This window comes from Macaca fascicularis, chromosome 8 (assembly GCF_037993035.2).
Source record: "Macaca fascicularis isolate 582-1 chromosome 8, T2T-MFA8v1.1".
Taxonomy (NCBI): Eukaryota; Metazoa; Chordata; class Mammalia; order Primates; family Cercopithecidae; genus Macaca; species Macaca fascicularis.
This window is the reverse complement of record NC_088382.1, coordinates 87,429,170-87,453,301: the sequence shown is the minus strand read 5'-3', so window position 1 is coordinate 87,453,301 and position 24,132 is coordinate 87,429,170.

Genomic DNA, 24,132 nt, shown 5'->3' with positions numbered 1-24,132 from the left:
GTCTCAAATATTTATTGAACATAAAATTATTCCTAACAAAGAATAACTTTGATTAGTCTGGTGAATTGATTTATAGGAATACAGACCTTCTCATTTTATTTTATTATTATTGACACACAAATTATATATCTACACATTAGAAGTTCAACACATTTTATAATTATTGCTTTATGCAGTTGTTTTTTGCTATCAGATAAAAGAAAAGAGTGATGTACCAAAATACTTTTATATGCAGAACATAATCTAGAAGAAGTGAGTACACAAGAAATTACTCTTTACAATTTGTCAACCTGACTATGAGAAATACAAAATTGTGCTCCAGATTGTTTTCTATAGGTTTGTGAATGGATATTTAATAGCCGATTTAAATTCTTTATATAGTAAATTCAATACCTGTGCCCTCAGGGTCATTTTTGATTTTTTTTTTTCCAGTATGTGGGTTACATATTGTTGTGTTTTTATCTACCTCATATTTTTTTGTGTGGAAAATACAACATTTTAGAAAAAATAATGTTACAACTCTGGAAAGCATATCTTCTCCATCTACGGAGTTTGTTGGAATTTTTAAAACTGACTTTCCTATACTAACCATGCAATTTCTGCTAACTGATAAAACTGCTAAAAATTACAGGAGACCTTGTCTTAAAGATACTTGATAACTAAGTCTCCCCACATTTCACTTCATTCAAAAAAATCTTTCAAAAGAATAATTGTTTAAAAAAAAAAAGTTATGCTCTACTTACATAAAAAAGCAAAATTCTACAGTTTAAACTGCATAAAAGAATGGGTGGAAATCCATTTCTATAAACAGTCATTTTGAGTAATTATAACAAAACATTTATGCACAAAGCCTCAAATTAATATAAAAATTAGTATAAATTTTATGTCCATGTGGGACCAGATAACAAATCAAAATTTTCCTGCACTTTGATATTTATGTCAGGCAGATAAATTCATCTTAGTTTATCATAATTTGTTTACTTAACTGATAAAATACACAGAATTTTGAAAATTCTTGTGAAGGAAAAGAAACTTAGAAATTAAACACAGATGTTTATTTTAAAGTATTTAGAAAAATACCATATATAAGTGCTTAAGAAATGTTCGATTACATAAAAGGGGATCTGTGTGTTTATGTTCTTAAATTTTCATGCTAATAACTAGTAAATGTGATCCAAAATGTCCAACAACCTTAAAATAATAGTGATAATTCAGAAACAAAGCAAATATTCTGAATAATTTATTATCTGGAAATAATAAATAGCAGGATTCTTTTGGGCAAAGCCCATGAATGGATTTGAATGACTCAGTGAAACCCTAGTTAGCGCACAAAATGTAGTGTGTAGTTGCTTTTCTCTAGTGAGAAATCAGTGGCTTTCATTGGATTATCACAGAGAGCTGACAGCTAGATAGTCCTTCCCATTTGGATTCAAGAGGTGAAGCCTTAACTTTCTTGCTACCCTAAGATCTATGCCAAGTTGTGCATTAGAATGCCCATGTGAATATCGCAGGATATTATCAGGTCTCACTCTTTATGTCTTTGTTTGCTCTTATTCTGTCTCACAAGATCACATGCTATTCAGACAATTGCAACACTTTCTGAATAAGGCCTCTTTAAATATGTGTATTAAGTAACTGAATAAATGTCTGTGCTGCAAACATTTTGGCCTTTTTTTGTTTGTTTGTTTGTTTGTTTGTTTGTTTTGTAGCAGTTAGTTTCCTGAAAAGGAAAATTTTGGACTCTTCCAGTTCATTGTGCAACAATATCAACATGACAAAAGGATTGTTATATTTAATACTGATTCTAAATAAAATTGTGAATTAAATTATTTTGTCTATCATTTTCTCCTCATAACTAAGGACTTGTCCTTATAGACATCTGTGGAATCAGATTTCCAGTTTCCTAGTTTAGTAAATTATTTACTTCTGTCTTATATCTGTTAATCTCTTCTGTTAGCTGTCATATTAAAAAAAAATACTATGAATCTGTGATTTTCCATATGAAAAACTTATAAAACCTACATGAATCCAAAACAAAAAAAACACAACACATTAACAAACACATGGTGGCTGGATCGTATTTCCAGAGACTCTGATTCAGTGGTCTGAGCATGGCCTTTCAACTAAGTTACCTTGAGAAAATTAAACCCAAGTGCCCCAAGGCATGCACTGTATGTAATAAATTAATTTCTTTCCCACACATCTAGAATTGCATCATTCTTGGGATAACTGAGATATGTTACTCAAATCAGTTTTTTAAAAAATTTTGTAGTTCAGTTGAAGATCCAGGGTTGAAAAGACCAGAAAGTGATGGCAAGGCATTGAATGTGCAGCCAGATTTAACATAATTGAAATTATATTATTTTTCTGTCAATTGATGGGAATTTTGCAAAAATATTCACCTTCCTATGTATAGCTCTACTCCAAAATTATTTAAATATAGCATTAATCATTAAGTTTTAGAACCTCTAAACACCGCATGTTCTCACTCATAGGTGGGAACTGAACAATGAGATCTCTTGGACTCGGGAAGGGGAACATCACACACTGGGGCCTATCATGGGGAGGGGGGAGGGGGGAGGGGGGAAGGATTGCATTGGGAGTTATACCTGAAGTAAATGACGAGTTGATGGGTGCAGCACACCAACATGGCACAAGTGTACATATGTAACAAACCCGCACGTTATGCACATGTACCCTAGAACTTAAAGTATAATAATAATAATAATAATAAAAAGAAAGAAAACGAATGAGCAGAAAAAAAAAAAAAAGAAAATGTGGCACATATCCACCATGGAATACTGTGCAGCCATAAAAAAGGATGAGTTTGTGTCCTTTGCAGGGACATGGATGCAGCTGGAAACCATCTTTCTCAGCAAACTATCGCAAGAACAGAAAACCAAACACTGCATGTTCTCACTCATAGGTGGGAATTGAACAATGAGATCACTTGGACACAGGAAGGGGAACATCACACACTGGGGCCTGTAGTGGGGTGGGGGAAGGGGGGAGGGATAGCATTAGGAGATACACCTAATGTAAATGGTGAGTTAATGGGTGCAGCACACCAACATGGCACATGTATACATATGTAACAAACCTGCACGTTGTGCACATGTACCCTAGAACTTAAAGTATAATAAAAATAAATAAATAAATAAATAAAGAACCTCTAAATATAGTTTATCAACTAGCTATTTAATTTATATCAACTAAATGCCTTTTACTCTCAAGTTCATGAGTTATCTCTCTTCCTTATGAAACTGGTATTTCCTTTGAGTTTTTTTGTTGTTTATTGAAATGTTGTTTACTTACACTTGAGATTAAAATTTTTAAATTTCAGTTTACTTAACTGTGAAGTTTAATAAGGTTTAAGTAAAAATTATGAAAATATGCACAGTGCATTATTTGCCCGTGAATACTCAGAGCATAATTACTTTTTCTCATTGGTTATTGAAACAGCTACCATTTATGAAGCAATAATTCAGAATTATACCACATATTTGACATACACTTTATATTTGTAGAAGCTTATTTGTTTTTTGGAGAAAGTTCCTTCTCCAGTTGTTTCTTGTTTCTCTCTTTCGAATGATAATTTCACTAGATATGGAATTCTATGTTTGTTTTTCTTTGAATACATTCAATATTTTATTCCACTCTCTTCCTGCTTGCATGATTTCTGAAAAGAAGCCTAATGTAATACTTATTTTTATTTCTCTATCGGTAAGGTGTTTTTATTCTGGTTTCTTTAAAGATTTTCTCTTTGCCTCTAATTTTCTTCAGTTTGAATATAATATGTTTTGGTATAAATTGTTTTTCCTCTGTTTACTTCTGTCCCTTCTTCTGGTTCCTTTTACCTATATGTTATACCTTTTTTAATTGTCCCACAATTCTTTGATATTCAGTTTCATCTTTTTTATTTTTTATTATTTTTGCATTTCAGTTTTGAAAATTTCTGTTGATATTTATTCAAGCTCACTGATTCTTTCCCCAGCTGTGTTCAGTCTACTGGTGAGCCCATCAAAAGCATTCTTTATTTCTATCACAGTGTTTTTGATTTATAGCAGTTCCTTTTAAGCCTTTTTTAGACTTTTTTTTTTTTTTTAGCATTTCCATGTCTCTTTTAATCTACTTATTCTCTTGTATGTTATTTACTTTTTCCATTAGAGCCCTTAGCATATTAATCATAGTTATTCTAAATTCTCTGTTTAATAATATCAACATTTCTCCCATACAAGTCTGGTCCTGATGCTTACTTTATCTCTTTAAACTGTGGGATTTTTTTTTGTCTTTTATCATGACTTGTAATTTTTTGTGGAAAGGTAAACATGATGTATTGTGTAAAAGAAAGTGAGGTAAATATTTCTTTAGTGTGAGGTTTTCTGTTTATTTGGCTAAGAGTTAGACTGTGCTCAATGTGTGCTGTAGCTGTAGTATTAGAAGCTAAAATTTCCTCTTCTGTATTTTTTTCTGTCTTCTCTGTTGTCTTTGGATTTTCCTTGAACCTCCTTAAAGAGACTCCAGTATTTCAATTCTTTTTACCTGTAATTCCCTGCTATTATATAAGAGCCCTGTTGGGTTGATCTGGTATAGGCGGAGGTAAAATCTTCTATACTTGTGTAATTAGGTCTCACTCTTTTAGTGAGTCTGAGTTGGTATATCTCTTTCTTCATGTTAGTGGGGCTTGAGTAGCATCCTAGTCATTTAGGCATTAGGTAAAATAGTTTCTCTTGAGGGCAGGCTTTGTCAAAGAGAACAGATAGCTCTGGGTATATTCAGAAATGATTAGTCACCAACCCTCCATCCCCCCACACCAGAATTGCAAGAAGTTTGTCTCTGATCTTTAGTGGAAAGACTCTAGTTGGGTCACTGGAAGAAAACTCAGAACTAAGTGTGAAGGACTCCCTAAAACTAGAGCCTCTCACAGTTTTTAACTCTCAGGTCCTCCACACTGATCCTCTAGCAGCTCATCATTACAATTAAAAGTGTCTTTACAGATGAAGTGGGATTCTGTCCTTGGTAAACTGTGATTCTCCCTATATGCCTGTCTGTTTCTCCAGTTCACATGGCAGCAATTTTCCCCATGACTTCAATTCTCTAATGGGCCTAAGAAGAGTTGCTGATTTTCAATGTGTTACATTTCTGTTGTAGGAATAGGAGTAACAACTTTTAACCTCTTTACATTTGGGAATGCAAACGAAGTCTAGAAGCTTGTTTGAAGCTCTAACAACACGATAAATTACCAATTCACATCCTCATTTTAGGATTATGGAACTGATGCATAGAGATTAACTCACCCAATCCACTTCCCACAGTGTGAAAAGTTATAGAGCTGGGATTAGATTCCAGATATGCTGACAGCAAAAGACTGCTTTTCAATAGCATCCGATCATACTTATCTTTGCTAAGATTAGAAAGACTGTAACATACAGTTTCACATATTTCAAATGAACATAAAAACTTAAATATGGTGAAGATATATTGTTCATCTACATCAAATCTGAGTTAAGGATCCATTGTGACTAACTGCAAGTTGTATAAGCAGGCAGAAGCTCAGAAGCAAGGGCAGGCTTCTATAGTTTAAGATACAAGTTTGCACATGGATCTCTGTAATTAGCAAATACTTAGATGGGAGGGAGAAGAAAAGCTCATGTGTTTATAGTCCTAAGCCTTATCCTTTTCTGCCCTTGAGGTACAATGGTGTAATTTGAAAGTTAGACCATCTATTCTGGCCTCAATTCTTATTATCCCACCTGTGAAATATGTCATTTCAAAGCTAGCTGGAAAGTCTTCGTTTTTCAGATTTTTATGGATGTCTTGTTAAATCACGTTGCATTTCCTCAAAAATTCACCATTTTACCCATAAATTCAGGGAAAGAGCATGAGACTTTCCCCCAAATGATATATACTAACCCTTTAAAAAGTCTTTTTGTAAATGCCCAATGGGTTCATCTTGCCCACTGCCCAGATAGAGCCGATTTATCAAGACAGAGGAATCACGACAGAGAAAGAGTTTAATAGATGTAAAGCCAGCTAAAGAGGATACCAGATTTATAGTAAGATCTGCCTCAATTTAGTTTCCTCAAAAATTCAGATGCTTTTTTTTTTTTTTTTTTTTTTTTTTTTTTTAAGACAGCTTGGCATGTAAGGGACTAGTGGATGCTGATTGGTTGGGTTAGGGATGGAATCACAGGGATTTGAAGCTGTCCTCTCGTCCTGAGTCAATTCCTGGGAGGCGGCCACAGGAACAGATGAGCCAGTGTACTGATCAGGGAGGTACCAGCTGATCCATTAGAATATAGGTTTGAAAAAATACCACAAACAACAGTCTTAGGTTTTCACAACAGTGATGCTATCCACAGGAGTAATTGTGGAGGTTAGGAATCTTGTGGCCTCTTCCTGCATGACTCCTGAGCCATAATTTCTAATCTCATGGCTACTTTGTTGGCTTTAAAAAGGTGGTACCCAAACAAGGAAGGTGTTTCCTTTGAGGAGGGGCTGTTATCATCTTTGTTTCAAAGTTAACCTGCAAATTAAATTCTTCCCAAATTTAGTTCAACCTACGACATATACAGATATGTAACAGAATTGAAGAAGGGCACTTTGGAGGTAAAAGCAAGATAGAGTCAATTAATACAGATCTCTTTCCTGTCATAATTTTCTCACTGTTACAAACTTTGCAAAAGTGGTTTCAGTTTCAATTCCTTAAATATTTTAAACTTACAGATTATTTCTAACAGTATAATATATCTTAATAAAAATAAGTCTCTGTATCTGCAGCGTTTTACTTAAAAGAAAATAAACATCTGCATTTGGGGAAATATTCAGAAAATTATCTCTTTAAAGTTAATTAGGCTGGGTTTTCCAATTTTATCCTGATATTTAATATGGGTTTGCAATAATCCAGACTCATAAAAATCCTAAAATGGAAAAAACAATATGAAAGATAATATACAGATATGTAACATAATATGTTTTACAGTACAATAAATAAGAATCTTCAGGAAATTATTTACAAGAATTTGCAGCACTAATTATGCATTATTTACCTGACAGGTCATAACAGTTTTCTTTTATAAAAAAGTGTCTAATGTAAGCTCTGTTAAAAACACATTTGTCACAAAAAATTTCAAGAAGCCCTTCTGAGTACTGTGTTGACATCAGTTTGTGAAAAAACAAGCACCACATTCTGTTTATTTCTGAAAGTGTTTCTGGCCCATTTTGTTTCACCATAGCCTGATTTTATACTATATTAAGTGCCGAGCTGAAATAGCTCAAGGTTAGCTATTGCACAAATATTTTATTTTTATACATTATTCAACATTGTCTTCTTATAAACATTACCCAAAAATCAAATGGGAATTACTCTGTGAATTATAATTTGAGGAGATTCACATAATATAGTATATTCATTGGTTCCCAGATGAAGAAATGGTGATTTTTTTCTATTGATGATGATTCACATTTTTGAGTATTTAGTTCACTTGTTCATCTGAAAAACACTAAACAATAGGTATGATCATTACTTCTATTTTACAGAGAATGATATCGAGTTGCAGATAGTTTCCCCCAATCACATAGCTAATAACTGATGGTGCCAGGAATCTAATACAGATATTTGGACTCTAAGAACCAAACGTGTTTACTACTCTGATAATAGAAGGAAAATGGAGGGTGTGGAAATTTCCTTTTAATGAAAATATAGCTATTAAATATTCTCGGGTTCAATTTGAATCCTGAGCATAATGGAGTCTCAGGTGGGTCCTTTGTTCAGTAGAGTGACGCCATTTTTTTCTTTCTTTCTTTATTTTTGTTTTTTTCCTTTAACTGCTTGTACCGTTAAGCACTCACTAAGGTTGTTTTGTTTTAATTCACTATATAACCCTAAGAGACTGTGCGCAATAGACTTAGTTTTCTAGAAGTTCCTCTCTGTCACGCTTTTGTCACCACCAACAGCAATTTGATCATGGAAAGGAAGCCACTTGCCATAGTTTGATCCACATCTTACAGCAGCTCTCCACTGATTATGGTTTTTTTTGTTTGTTTGTTTAATGGCTAATTATTCATTCTCTTTACCATGTGTTGCATCTACAACTCTCCTCCTTGTCTTTAATTTCAGTTTGACAAAGAGTGTGCTGCCTACAGATTACGTCTATAATAGCCTCAAACCTTATCAGGGCTCAACTGTAGTTAAATTCAGTTTAATATAATTTAGATTTAGTTATACTTCTCTTTGCTAAACTGGCTAGTCATTTATTATAATATAGCCTCTTTGTTCCGAAAATTGTTATTTTAAAACTTCAAAGTGTTCCTCTATCCAATGAAATTCTATATAAGTGATTTTATTATTATTAAAGAAAGTAATTATTTGGCCTGCTTGATAATAAATAATCCATGTCAGTGGCATTATAAATATTAGCAATCTTAATTATATTTAAGTTGTAATATACAGATTATACTACTAAAATTTTATTTTCAGTTATGGTTACTTTTAATGTAACCATTAAAAATAACAATATATTTCTTTATTATGTAGTACAAAACTTTAGCAAAGAAGTTGTTGGAATTATCTTTACATTTATACTTAAGTTACTTAACTCATTATTTCAAACATGTTGGTCTGAATCAATATCAGTAATGATTCATTCTTTTGATTAAGAAGTGACTCTGTCTGTAGATGTCAGATAATTACCAAGATGACCTGTAATGAGAACATTTCACAACTCTCTGACTTAAGTTTCTTATTCCCTCAACGGCATAATGACTTCCTTCTAGATCTTTTTATAGTGTCTCCATGCTCCTGGGGATTCTTTTTATGATCAGTCACTATCAAGGGTTGTTCCTATCATCTGTTTTTAGACAAAGAAATGTGGCTCTATACAATAAAATTGTGTTTTGTCTAGATATTTTAGAATTCTGGCATGTTTTCTTTCATTTTTTTTTTTAAAGAAAGGTTTGTCCTACACATCTGTAGATAAATTGCATGTAACTGCAACAGTAAAAGACGATACAGGATATCCTTTATTATTCTGTTAAGTGCTCTGGGGGGAATTAAAGTGGTTTCTTTTATATAAAATATTAAGATTAGAAATGCAAGATGTTCTTCTGATCCTGCCCCTTAGGAATATGGTATTTAAAAGTAAGTAAGGGAAAATGGTAACATCTTGATGACACTCACTATGAGTATTGAAATTCACAGCAATGCCAATATACAAAGAGCATTTCATAGATGAAATAATAAATTTGTTGTTAAATCACTTGATTCTTTCTTAAACAATTTCTAAGAATAGAAATTTTTTATTGTTTTTAAGAAATTGAAATTGTTTATTGCACCAAATTTCTAAGAAATTGAAATTGTTTATTGCAACAACCTTGTAATTTTTCTTTAGAATTCATAGTAGATTCTGAAAATTCAGGTACAGTTGCTAATGTTAAAATTTATTGTGTGTTAGGAACATTGTATACTTTTTTTCTCATGCTAAAAAATGTAATTAACTTTTTTATTGACCTTTAAACTGATTGGCAGATTTTCCATAGCTGTCAGCTTTGGGGCTTAGTTCTTTTCTAGTTCATGTCTAGTGAAGGCAAGGAAGTGACCTTGTTTGTATTCTGTGTCTTTGTTAAAGTAACATGAATGGAAGACTAATGCTTATATATGTTAAACATATTTGAGGTTGTTCTTGACTCTTAAAAACAGTTTTATGTTTCAAGACAAACTTTGGTGAGGAATGTAAACCCTATTAATATCTCGATTCTGTCTTAAGTACTGAAGCCCCAAATTGGTTAATTAGAGGTCTTCATTATTTTCGTAATATTTGCATTTGTGTTAGGTATAAAAGTTGTTTAAATAATTGGAACTCTAGAAATAATGATGACTCAAATGATACATTCATGTTTATTTCCCAGAACCTACAAAGGAAAGGAGAAAAATTTTTCTTCTAAGTTAATAAAACTATGATTTGTCAGGGGAAAATCAGATCATAACACAAAAACAACCCCCCACAAAACAACACAGGTACATTTTCATTAAAACACCTCAGTTTTCTGTACTTTGTAACTAATATTCCTCTTAATCTCAGATCTTACATTAAAATTATAAGCAAAAGTACCTACAAATTAAATCCAGACCACTTAAGAGGTTTCCACCTTCTAGTTATGGAAGTCAATCCAAAGAATGTTGTGTGCTTGAAAGAGAATGAGAATCACGACCATCTCTTTCTCCAATTTGACATGTTGGAGAGTTTCCATTTTTTCATCTAAAAAATTATAGGCTTTGTAATTAATTTCGTATATCCTTCCAATCACATAATTCTTCAAAACTTTACAAGTCTAAGAAGAAAGCGATAAATGCAAAATCAATGTGTTTAGATTTAAAATCTCAACCTGTTATATATTCTAAGGGAAAAAAAAACATATTCAAAGAAACATGATTTTAAAACTCTGGATCCTTCAATTAGCACCTAAAAATAGAATAACGATGACATAGAAGTATTTCTTTCAACTTTGTATGTAGCATAATAAATGGCTTAATTCAAATAATATTTGATAAACATGACTAAATGCCTCTTTTTTGCACAATAGTGGAAATATATATGAAGCTAGTATACAAAAATATATTCTTCCTCAAAATTATGTTACTAGTTTTGATTCTATCACTAGTCTGGTAGATGGCAAGGATATAGGAAACTCAAACTTTAGCTTTGCAGTGACTTTGGTAATTGTATTAGTTATCTGGGACTGCCATAACAAAGTACCACAAACTGAGTAGCTTAAAACAACAGAAATTTATTTTATCACAGTTCTGGAGACTAAAGTCTGAAATCAAAGTGTTAGCTATGTCAGCTTCTTCTGAAGGCACTGAAGGAGAATCAGTTTCATGCCTCCTTCCCAGTTTCTGGTAGTTTTTGGAAATCCTTAACTTCCCTTTACTTGTAGGCTCATCACTCCAATCATTGGCTCCATCTTCACATAGTCGACTCGTGTGTATGTGTGTGTGTGTGTGTGTGTGCATGTGTGTGTGTATCTGTGCTTCTTCACTTCTTATAAGGACTTTGGTGGTATTGGATCAGAGCCCACCAGAATCCAAAATGACCACATTCTTATATGATCACATCTTCAAAGGTCCTACTTTAAAATAAGGTTCAATTCACAGTTACCAGAGATTAGGATTTCAACGTATCTCTTTGAGATCACAATTCAACCCACAACAGTAACTAGTCTGACTCTAAGCCCTAGTCTCCTCATCAATAATACAAAAAGGAGAAAAAAATACCTGCATTTCGGAAATAAATGAGAGACTATTTATAAAAGTAATTATTCAACAACTGTATAATAAAGACTTTTATAAAGAACACAGTGTCTGGAACAAGAAAGGGTATATTAAAGTGAAAGAAAATTACAGCATTTGAGTTAAAACTTCAAATTTTAATAATCAGTTTTAAAGATATTCAAAGATATTTTATAAATTAAATAAGATATCAAATATATAGACATTTGCAGTGTATCTATTATTTTACTATCATGGAAAACAATTTCAAAGTTGCATATGTCTTTGTAATTGAAGGTCAAATTGGGATGAAAGCTTAAATGTTCTTCTTTCCAGGCTTGCCCTTATCTACTCAAATATGTTCCTGTGGCTTTTAATGTACTTTTATATAGACTTACAACTAGATGTACTATCTTATTTTATCTCAAATCTGTGGTTATACCTTTCAAACATAAAAGGACATAAACATCATCCAAGAATTTGCTAGAAAAATGAGGAATTAACACATAATTATTTTGAAGTTTAAAAGCATACAAATTTTTTTGGATGCATATGAGAAAGTGGCCACTCAGGCAATCTCAACTAATTCATATTCATTACAGATACATGTTTCATGGTAGATGAATCTTATATTGTTGAAATTTTCTGTTGAATGGTATTAGTTTAGAGTCTGAGATGGAAGAGTTCCCTTGATACCCTTGAGGGACTTGAGACGGAGTGGCTCAAACCCTTTCTGGAAGGGTGAACATGCAGTTGAGCAGGTGGAGGAGCTGGGGCGAATGCCTTTGGGCAACGGTAGAAACAAACCTTATACCAGCCGTGGCAGCATCTAGGGATTGCACATGACCTCTGAAGCCCCAGAAGGCAAGTGTTACAAACAATGTTTTTTAGCATTTTCTGTCCATGGACAGCTAAGTGTTAACCAGCTCAGTGGAGGGTCAGAGTGACATCCTTTTACTCCCTGCCCTCTGGTAACCAGGTTCTTGTCTAGCATCCAGGAAGAATCAGGTCACATGAACCTGAAGGATGGTGAATGCAGAGATTTATTGAGTGGTGGAAGTGGCTCTCAGCAGGTTGGGGAGCTGGAAAGGGGATGGAGTGGGAAAATAATCTTGCCCTGGAGTTCAGTCATCCCTGGATGAAATTCTCTCTGACCATCCCCAGAGGAACTCCTTTCTGACTGTAGTCTCTGGTGTTCAGTTGCCTCTTCTCCTGTCAATTTTCAGATGCTTCTTCTCTTCTCTCCTTCTCTGCCATGCTACTCTGTTCCTCTGCCAGTGGAACTTGGGGTTTATATGTTTACAGGGTGGGGAGTGTGGAAGGTACAAAGGCAACATTTGGGCAGGAAAACAGGGATGTGAAGTTCTCATTTAGGGCCACAAATCCAGACTTGAGGGTGGAACCCTCACCAGGGACCCTGCCCTTTTCTACCTAGGATTTCCTTACCCACCTGTCCATATCAAATCCATGTCCATGAAATCATAGAGTTAAAGGAATTCTGGGAGTTGTCGAATTTATACTTTCATATACAAGTTCACTTTCTGATGCTGAAAAAATTACGTAAGAAGAGATGTTCAAGTTCCTCAGCAGTTTATTCTTTTAACTATTTATGAAAGTAGTAATTTAAATTTCTCAGCAGTGATCTCTGGATATTCTAATTTACTTGGATCAATCTCGCTGTTGTTCTGCTGAACACCATACAAAACTGACTTTATGAGTAAAAGTATGAGGTAGCAGAATAAATGTGGCACAAGAGAGTCAAAGCTTTCACCTAGGCATCAGTTTAGGTCAGAGAGAAAGAAAATTTAAAAAGAAGTGGTAGAGAGCGGGGAAGAGAGAAAGAATGAGAGAGAGAAGATCTAGTCACCATCTATAGAAGAGAGCGAAGCCATATTCATACTCAACAAAGGACTTTTGGCTGATGAATGCTGTGCTCAGATAGACTTCTGGGAACTTTAGGAGTTTCTGTTGCCTACTCATCATGTGAGTAGTGAGCTACTGAGAAGTGGTTTCCCTCTCAGGGGTGACTCTCCAGGCTTAGTCTCCCCTTGACCTTGCCCATCAGCATCTCATGGTCAGTTAACCCCCTGCCAACCCGCAAACCAAAAACTTGATTTCTTCTTGGTTGGAGAAGAACATTTGTTCTTTCTTCAAAAACTACATTTTCATATTTCATTTGTCAAATTCTCAATCCCCAGAATAGAAAGAAGGAAAAACTAAGGAAAGAATACAGTGGGAAGGGGAAAATGGGAGGGGAATAGTGAGAAGGAAGGCCCCTGCGAGTATCTATACTTACAAAGACAAGAAAGAAAAAAAGGCACAAGTTGAGTATTCATATTAAACAAATAAAAAGAGACTATTTCAATACACCTGGCTATTACTCCACACTGTTGAGTAAAATTCCTTAGACATCTTCCTTGTTATGCTGCCATTAAAATGTAGAAAATGTTTGCCATTGACCTAAAATGAAGTACCCATAGAATAGTGGAGTTACTCGTCATCTTTTCTATCTCTGATAAACAACATCTATTCTTTAAACTTTCCACATAGGTAGTCTTTGCAGTATTTTAACAACCTTTAAATTTTAATCCGACAATCTGTGTAGTTTTCAAATTTTTATTTACTTTTTGTGAAAGTAAACTTTGGGAAAAATACACTGATCCACTGCTGTGTATCTACATGAAATGGAAAGAAAGAAATGAGAGGGATAGACGCTAAAGAGAGAATAAAATAACAGAGGAAAAATAAAATGAGTAATACTCATTAAAAAAACCTTTTGGGGGCTTCATTCATCTCTCATTAGACAGATTTCCTTTTAGTTTAAAGATGGAATTTAATTTTCTGATCTCTCAATTTTTCAACTCCACTGTTGGTGTATATGATATCTCACACACACACACACATAAACACACACACACCTCTCTTTCTCTCTCTTTTTCCCTCTCTGTGTCTCCTGATCCAACTTAAATTGTTAACTCAGAGAGGGGTGGGACTAGATATACAAATCTCTCTATAACATTCCAAGTAATATAGCATCTGACACTAGTAGCATAAAATTGGAATTGAAAAATACGTATTTTGGATTTTTTTAAGATAGTGATACTAGCTTATATTACTTAAATACACTGTTTTACTTATGGTCCTAACATGTTTTGTTGCTTTGTTTTTATGTCAGTCTCACTTAAACCTTGTTTAAGAAAATGAAAGAGCTAAATACCAAGGTATTAAAGAGCTGCTTTGCTCTGTTTTACTTCATGCTTCTCATTGTGACACACACTTAAGAAGGGTCTGTAAAGCAGAGAGTTCTATCTTGTATATTGCCTACTGCTTGGTTATATACCAAGGTTGAAAAGAGAAGCTAGCATATGAGAGAAATCTGCATGGGATCCTTTATCCCAAGGGATTAGTGGGGACCCACAGACGTGCCTTAACCACCTTGAATTCAGCACAGACTTCTTGGGAACAAAAGAGACAACACTTGCCTGCTTTCCATCTAAATGGTTGGACTTTAATAAGAACTTTATTGTTTTCTATAGGAAGCTATAAAATCTGAAAAATTTCTCAAAACTTCACACGTGGGTAACTCCAATGCCTCTCATTGAGATTTCTACGGTCTCTCAGGGCATATTTCAATTTCACTAGGCTTAGCACACTTTTAGGATATGGCCCAACAATGAGCAAAAGAAAAATATATTTCTGTCAAGCTAGACTAATTGTTGCTTCTCGTCTTTTTCATTTAAAAAAAAATCAGTCTCCGTATAATTCTCTAGTTGCTCACTCAAAAAAAGAGTGTTGTGGGAAACTTGCTATGCACTAATGGTAAAGGGTCAGGTATAACTAAGGAGTTATGTAGTCATCTTGGGTGGTCAAGAATATTGTGGGTTGAAAAAGTTTTCTTCAAACACTTCTGGCAATAAAAAAAAAAAAAAAGCCTCTATTGAATCCATGTTACTCTTCCTTTGCTTTTCTAGCTCAGAAATATTTTACAAATCAATATAAAATTTTGAAATTAAATTATGAGCTAGTGTTCCAGTGGATACATAGTCTCAGTTAAAATGTTATGTGGCAAGCACATCCCTTTTTTCATAAACACTCTCTGATGCATTATCTGTATATCACACCAACATTAGGTGAGTCTTTAACTGCTTCCTTCTTGTAAAGTATTCTTAGCCTTGCTTCTACACAGAAATACTCATAGCTTTTACACAAAGGAAGCCTGTATGTTTCCCTGGTACAAACTCACTACCAGCAAAGCCAAAGCATTTCCATCTGTCATTATGTACCAACATAGATAAGATTACTTAATTAGAGAATCATGTTGATAAAATGACTCAGACAACCCCATTTTTCATTTCATAGGTAGATGTGAAAATGCATTTTATGCATTTTACTAAGCAGAAGAGAAAAATGGTTGCATTTTTTTTCTTTTAAAAGTGGGTACTTTTGAACTATATTAAAAAATAATAATTTATCTTAAAATACAAAATTCCTTTTAACATTGCAGCTTCTTTTGTTTTGGGAATACATATTATTTATAAAATGCTTTAGAATTTTTTATTATTTTGCTTTATTCTTTCATAATAAAAGTGACAATTGGATTGAATGTGACAGTTTTTAGTTTATGTGAGTGTGTGTATATACAGATCCAATTGTCATTATTTTTGGATTCTGTTTTTGTGAATTTTTGCCTACTTGCTAAAATATATTCATAATTTCAAAATCAGTATTGGTGGTGCTGCAATGGTTATTCAGAGCAAAAAAGTGAAATGATTCCATGTACACATTTCCAGCTGAATTCAAATAAGAAGATGCTCTGTTTAGTGCCAGATTTTTCATATTTTTGTGCTTTCTCTTGCTGATTCCACTGTTGAAAATGGCCCTATGTATAGTGTTGAATTGCTATCATGTTTCTCAGCACAAGAAGGTTGTGATGTGCCTTATGGAGAAAATACATTTGTTAGATAAATTTCATATAATCATAGTTTTCTTGGTTGTAATTTCAATGTTAACAGATCAACAATATGTATTTAAAAAGGTGTTTTTATACAGAAACATACCTAACAATATTTCTCAGTTGATGAAAATGTTATGACCAGAGACTTGCAAGAAGCTAACCCTGCCTTTCCCCTAGTTGCAATGGTTCACTAATTCAGTGTTCATGCTGGCTTTGTAGAATACAACTACTGCAAATAACAAAAAATCAACTGTATATTTTCAAAATAATGAAAACATTTGTTTCATATATATTTGAGTTGAACATACATAAAATGTTTCATTGAACTTCTTAATGAAAAATTCAGGAAAATTTCCAAAAGATAATTCAAGAAATAGAGATTTCTATGGTCAGTCATATGAATACTGGAAGGAATTTACATAGCTGGTTAATTTCTTTGAGGCAATTAACCATAATATCTGGAGTTATTTTTCTATCAGAGAGAAATTATTTGAATCTTTTTATTACAAAAATCTATAACTTATCATATAACTTCATTAAGTTCATGATCTTTAATCAATGGTTACTAAATATGTTCTCTTAACATATTTCTCTATAACAAAAATAATATTAAAGCACGCTTTTATGCAATCTGATAATGCGATAGTCTGAAGGAAATAATTCTTTTACTTAAAATTGGTTTTGAATGATGTCTATAGTTTTACGCACTATGCAACTTAAAAATATTATCCAATGGCATTTCATCATTCTCTCAAAAATATACGTACAACTCATTGATAAATCCAGACTATAGTATAATATTTATAATAGGGAAAAAGCTAGTTGCATTTCATGCACATGGTTATAGTTGCATATGCTATTTTGAAGCATATTATTTACCTTAGTCCAAACCATTATGTTGTTAAATATAAGTAGGTGAGATTAAGAGGAGCCCTGGATGAAGTTTTGGATGAAGTTTTTTAAGATATGACCTAAACCCCACATAACTATATAGTAGGACAATATTTAGAAATAAACCCAGTGGTATTTATTTTCAACTTTAGATAGAATCTCATAGACATGGTGGTAAAATTACTTCAAACATAGCAATCCTAGATGCAGCCTAGACGAATTATAGACAATTTAAAGAACACTCCATGTGTTCAGCATGGAGCCTTTGCTGAGGAACAGGAATGACTGAGCCTAGTGTCCAGGCAAATGGCCTTAGTTAATAATCTTTCACTTCTCTTGACTACTCCCACAGCAAAGAAAATCCAGTAGCACTAAACTCTGCAGTGGAAAGTACCTTAAAAAGCAGTTGGTGCTTACTTATCATAATTGGGGGAGTATGACAAGACTATAAAGAAAGCAAAAAATCAAAACAAAAAGTGACCGGATATTGCCAGTCAACCTCAAAAGACTGGCAGTGCTAGGGAGATCCAAACTAAGGGCTAGTTACGCAACAAGGATTCAATATACCAGATCACTGGAAGACCAAGCAAGGACCTGAGGACAGGCTAACTGTCACACCAGTCTACCCATGCCTGCAGGATGTGTGTGCTTTTCCCTGTATGCAGATACCATCTTGAAAGTTAGAAGAAGTGGAAAATCCTTAAGTAATCACCTGAAAGAGACCATGTTAAGCAAAAACAGAGAGAGATTTCATTGAGAATTGGAGCATTTTTTCCTCTATCTGGGGGAATGGTCTTTGAAAGAAAGTTGATCGGATATATGGAAAATTGCACAATATTTTACAAAATATGTTAGAGAATACATGTGGTCATAAGTCAATTAGAATTATTTACTTAAGCAAAAAATATAGTATTGCCAAGAAGTTGGTAATTTAAAAATTTTTTTAAAATTTCAATTTATTAACTTATTGCTTGGTATTTGGGGTTTAGCCCAATATACCATTTACTGTAATCACAGTGAAACCACTGAATTATACCATGAGTAAAACTATACACTAGAGAGGTTTAAAGTGCATTCCAAGGCCCAAAGGGTAATATCCCTGTAACAAATTGAAATGTTTATGGACTGAACAAGTAGCAATAGCTACTGGTATGTTGCAAGAGAATGAGACCTTTTCATTAATGCAATTTGTGCAGGTATGACTCCTCTGTCAGACAGGAAACCAAACCACACTAATAAAAATTCAAAAAAAGTTTAGGATCATAGCAATAACATAGTAGGACATTGACTAATACATCCCTCTTCTCCACCCTCCAGCATAAACAGACTTTTGAAACAAACATTTAGAGTAATAGAAACAGCTTCCATATTGTTATTCCATCAAGATTTCTCTTTTTCCAGTTATTAATATAATACTCTCCCCAGTGTTCTTCAGTTCTTTTGCCACTCCCATCTAAAATTTATCACTTTCTCTAGGAGTAAAATACGGTCTCTGTAAATGAACAATTGATGAAAGAAAACAGTGTCAACACAAATCCTTTATAACAATGTTTTAATTACTGGCCATACCTTTCAGCACTTTTAAACTACCACTGAAGTATTATAGTGCCTTAAGTGAGGGAGGATAATGCAAGTTACTTAAATAAATTATACTTGCCATGCAGAATATGTGAAATTTTTACTAATATAACACAAATTAAATTATAAAAGTCAATAAGAAATCATGCCAAGTTTGCAGAAGTTTTGCATTAAATAAGCTTTCCTTTAATTCTCATCTTCAGAATTAAAAGTGTATCAACAGGTTCTCATTGTAACTACAAAGAGAAAGATACCATCTCTCTGTCTATTTATGCTGAAATTGGCAAACCACAAAGAATCACTTATCCACAACAGCCACATATAGGTTGTGTCTTTTGGATAAGAGAAATTCACACATAACACCCTGAGTCTATTATAATAAACTCACTTTTCTCTAGCTACTCTTTCCCTCTAGTTACCACAGAGCTTGTTGAAAGAATTGTGTATACTCTCTCCTAGTTTCTAATTCTTCATCTCTCATCGACAACTGAACTTGGTGTCCTTCTGTGTCCATCGTAACACACATCACTAAGGTTAAATGTGAACTTGCAATACCCAAATCAAGTAAATATTTCTCAGTTCTTATCTCACCAGATTTGCCTATCTGTTGGCATGATTCCCATACCATTTTTCAGAAACATAAATTGTTAACTACTTCCTTCAAACTCAGAAGATATAAGTGCAAACTTCAAAAAACACCATTTATCATAAAAACCTATGTTCCAGTATTTCAGATCATGATTGCATCACACCCCATCTTCTGAATATTCTACATTACTTAAGTTGCTCATCCAGAAACTACTGTTCCTATTTAGGGAAAGAGAGGTTGGCTCTGAACCAATGGCTGAGAGAGATTTATAACCTGATGAAACTTCAGATCAGCTGTGTGATATTTGATAAACGACTCAACATCTATTAATCTATTTCATCTTGTGAAAATGAAAATATTAATACCAACAAATAACTAAAATGTGATGGGAGTTGTCCTTGTGTTTAGCAGCATTGCTAAGTGCTCTACCTGTATTGACTCTTTCAATTCTCAAAACAAATTTATAAGAAGTATGTCATTATAATCTTCCTTTCTGATATTTAGAAAGGGAAGTTTCACAATTTTGAAGGACTCCCCTTAGGTCACAGAGATAGTGAGTGGAGCAACTAAGATCCAGCCTTTGTCCATTTACTCAAAAAATACCAAACTCACAACATTGTTATGGTATAAAAATATCTATTACTATGTCCAGCATATAATTATTACTCATTAGGTGACATCTGCAATAAAAAAATATTGAAATTGTTTAATAATATTTCAAAATGTAAACATTTCTGAATATATCCTTTTTATCTTTTCAGGATTATTGGCAAAAATATGTACTAGCCAAGAATAAAAATTAAGAACAAATTTCTTTTGTTTTATTTTGCTTAAAAAAGGCATCTAGCACAGAGAATATGGGAATATTCACAAATGGATTAAAATGCACAGACAAAAAAACCAAAAGTGAAATGAAAGAAAAGTGGCATCCAGGAGGATAAGAAAACTCAAAGAATATCCCAATGTGACTGTGTCTGAAATAGCTTCAAAAGTTTCAGTCAGCTTGAATGCACAGGCCAGCTAGAGGTGAACTGGTGCTCTGGAATAATTATTTCCATTCCTACCTTTTTGACATATAAACCAAAATAGTGCCAGTATTCCTCTTTGTCTTATGAGATGAATGTCATTTGTTAGTCCTCTTATATTTTTATAGAAATTGTATTTTAAAAAGTAAGCCTATTTGTAGAACAAACACAAAGGAAATAAATTCCTTTATAATAAATTATTGTCACATTAAACATGCATTCTGCTTAATTATAAAATACTTTCAGATAAGCACAATATCTTTTCCAGTTCACAGTATTTAATTTTCTTAAATCTTCCTATACAAGTCATATAGATTTTTATCTCAGAAAGCACATGATAAAATAACAAAATTTACTATTAGATCCTGTGGATAAGTGAAATAATGCTATTGTCCAGGGTGGGCTAAATGAAGTGAACACACTTGAAATTTTGATAATTAATTGAAAACATGTTAAATGATGTCATTAGTGATTGTGTGAACAAAAACAAATAAACAAATTGAGTAGAATCTGCATAATTTTGTGTATTTATTATTATATAAATCTTGTGAAGTAGTAGCTATTGTTAAAAATTAGTGTTCAGACACTGACTTGCCTTGCTTGTTGTCACCATTAAGAATTTTCAGTTTATCTCTAGAGCTTTTTTTTTTTTTTTTTTTCCTATCCTGTGTACTCTCCCTAGAATTTGGACCCAGAGTTCCTTCTATATGGATTCATATATTTGTTTCTGGCCTTCCCACTATTTAGGAAGAAAAACTTTGCCTTCTTTCGCTCTGAGGAAAAATAATAATGCATATCTTCTCACAGCTTTACATATCAGCACAAATACAAAAATATGAGACCCTATATTTTCCCTTATATAAGAAAAAGTGAAAGTAAATTGAGAAGTAAAAATTAAATTTAGACATTAAAAATCAAGTGCATCATAACTTAAGAAAACAAATTTGCATATATACAAGACTAATAACAAGGATAATGTAACTATAGATAATCTGAAGATTAGTGAATAAAAATAATACATGAACAATCCTGAGAAAATAGTGATTTCTCTACCCATAAATAAACTGTACATATATATGTGTGTGTGTGTGTGTGTGTGTTTGTATATGGCTAGAAAATCACTATTATATATGCATGTATAAATATATCTATATGTATATAAATAATAATTTTATAGTCATATATAATAGCCATATGTAAAGCATAAACCCTATAAGAAAAGAAACATTATAAAAAAGAAGGAACAATATTTACAAAGCATAAGTGTTTCAATTATTCTTTCAAAACCTAAGAAAAATGTAATATGAACTTCATCTTATATTTGAAGTAATTTTTCAAATCATTAAGCATTTTCTCATAAAATATTTTATGTTTGCATAATAATCAGTTATAATCAATTACAAAGAAGGATTTGCAAGTTTAAAAGTGTTTAAGTGATTTCCAACCACACAGAGGTATATTAATCCACCCAAACATGAACTTCAAAATTATTCCAAGAAAAGTGTAATTTTCAAAACTATATAATGCTACAAAAAAGAAAGATTATCAAAAATAATCAACAATATTTACAAAGACTAAAGGTTTTAATTGCTTTTTCAAAACCTGAGAGAAACGTAATTCTCATAATAGAAATTTTTTAAAGAATATTAGAAAGATGGAAAGCTACCAAATTCATTTAGTGAAGCCAACATAACATTAACAAGCATTCTTGAGAAACGAGTGAAATAAAGGAACTTGTGGACTCTTTCCGTTTAGGACCTCTGAGAAGAAGATTCAGTGAGTGCAAGGAATTAATTCAGAAAATACATGTGGAAGGCTGGGAAGAGCGAACAAGAAGAGTCAGGGAACCCCTTCAGACTAGGAAGCTAGTAGTATACCAAGGGAAGGAGAAGGGGAAGGGAGAAAAAGATTGAGGAGAAAGATCCTGAGAGAGGTGTGAGCCTGAGTCTTGTCCAGCTTCATGGGAAGTCTCAACATGTAACGTGACTGAAGAAGAGTCTGAGATTGGGTAGATATGGCCAGGCTGTAGGAATGCTAACCGCCTTAGACTTTGGCTGGAGCTGCCAAGGAAGAATGTGCTCTGAGCTTGAATGCTGCAGAGAGAAACAAAGGCACTGCTGCTACAGGGAGGCGACTGTACACTTTACATATAAATACTCTCTTGATAAAACTGCCACACATGCCATGTACCATGTAACTGTCCCACAGATCTATATTACTAATTAAATATAGATCCCACATTTCTAAATGTAACAGCAGAACATTTTACTAGTATTGTAATAAAAGAGTAATATATTATAATTTATGCTATACATGTTATTTTATATTATAAATAACCATTATATTTTACTACTAGTATTAGTAAGAGTTTATATTATAAATAAGAAATTATATATATATGTATTTACATATTATATAATTTTTTAATGTAGAAATGCAAACCAGTCAGGAAAATATAATTTTCATGTTTGGTTAGTTGCTTTAAAAATTCAAAGATTCAAATTTTATACTTAACACAACTAATTATATCCATTTATATAAAAAGTTAAATGTAAAATAAAAGAATTAAAAGAAAGTACAGACCAGTGTCTAATATAAACAAAAGTCTTCTTAAAAAAATTGTAAATACTGGTAAGTTTGACATTTAAAAGTAAATTTATAAAAAATAACAAAATAAATTATGAAGTCAAATACATTTTGGCAAATATATTGAGAAAAAATTACAAAAAAGTGGCTAAGAACTATAATTTATGAATAGCCATTATACATTAAAAAATTATATAAACTTCTCAACTAAACAATTGCCAAAATTTTTTTTAAGTTTAATCCTTGATGTTGTGATGCTGTAGATGAGCAGATACTACATACATTAGTGAATGCACATATATATCTCTATATATTTTTATATGTATTATATATGTATTTCAGAGCATTTCTGGATTGCCATTTTGCAATATATATACTGAAAGATTATATTTATTATTTCCTTTAGAGTGATTTTTCTCCTAAAACCTTTTGAAAAATTTAAAGATACATGGAACATTATATAAGATACATAATATAATATTTATTGATATGCCCTTATTTTAAAAGTTTTAAAACAACCTGAGTCCTCGGCAGTTGGAAATCACTTAAATAAATACTTTTAAATTAGAAATCACTTTTTGTAATTGATTATGGCTGCTTATTATGCACACATAAACTATGTTATGAGAAAATGCTTAATGAAGTGAAAAATTATTACAATGTATGACAGAAAGAGTTTTAAAATACAATTGTACATCACTTAACAACAGGTATATCTTATGAGATGTGTTTTTAGGTCATTTTGCTGTGCAAACATCATAAAGTGTACTTACAGGAATCTAGATGGTAGAACCTGCTCCACACATAGGCTGTATGGTGTAGCCTGTTGCTCCCAGGCTACAAACCTGTACAGCACATTACTGTACTGAATACTGTAGGCAATTGAAAAACAATGATAATGATTTATGTATCTAAACATGTCTACATATAAGAATAGTACAGTAAGAATACCATATAAAAGACTAAAAATGGTACCCCTGAGTAGGGCACATACCATAAGGGGAGCCTCAGGGACTGAAAGTTGCTCTGGGAGAGTCAGTGAGTGAGTGGTAAGTCAAGGTGCAGGCTAGGACATCACTGTACATTTAGATTACACTAAAAAGTATTTTTTCTTTCCTCAATAACAAATTAATTTTAGCTTTCTGTCACATTTTTCATTCATAACCTTAAGAAAAAAAAAAGACGCGATCTCTTTGTATTGTTCAGGTTAGAGTGCAGTGGCACAAACTCCTGGGCTGAAGCA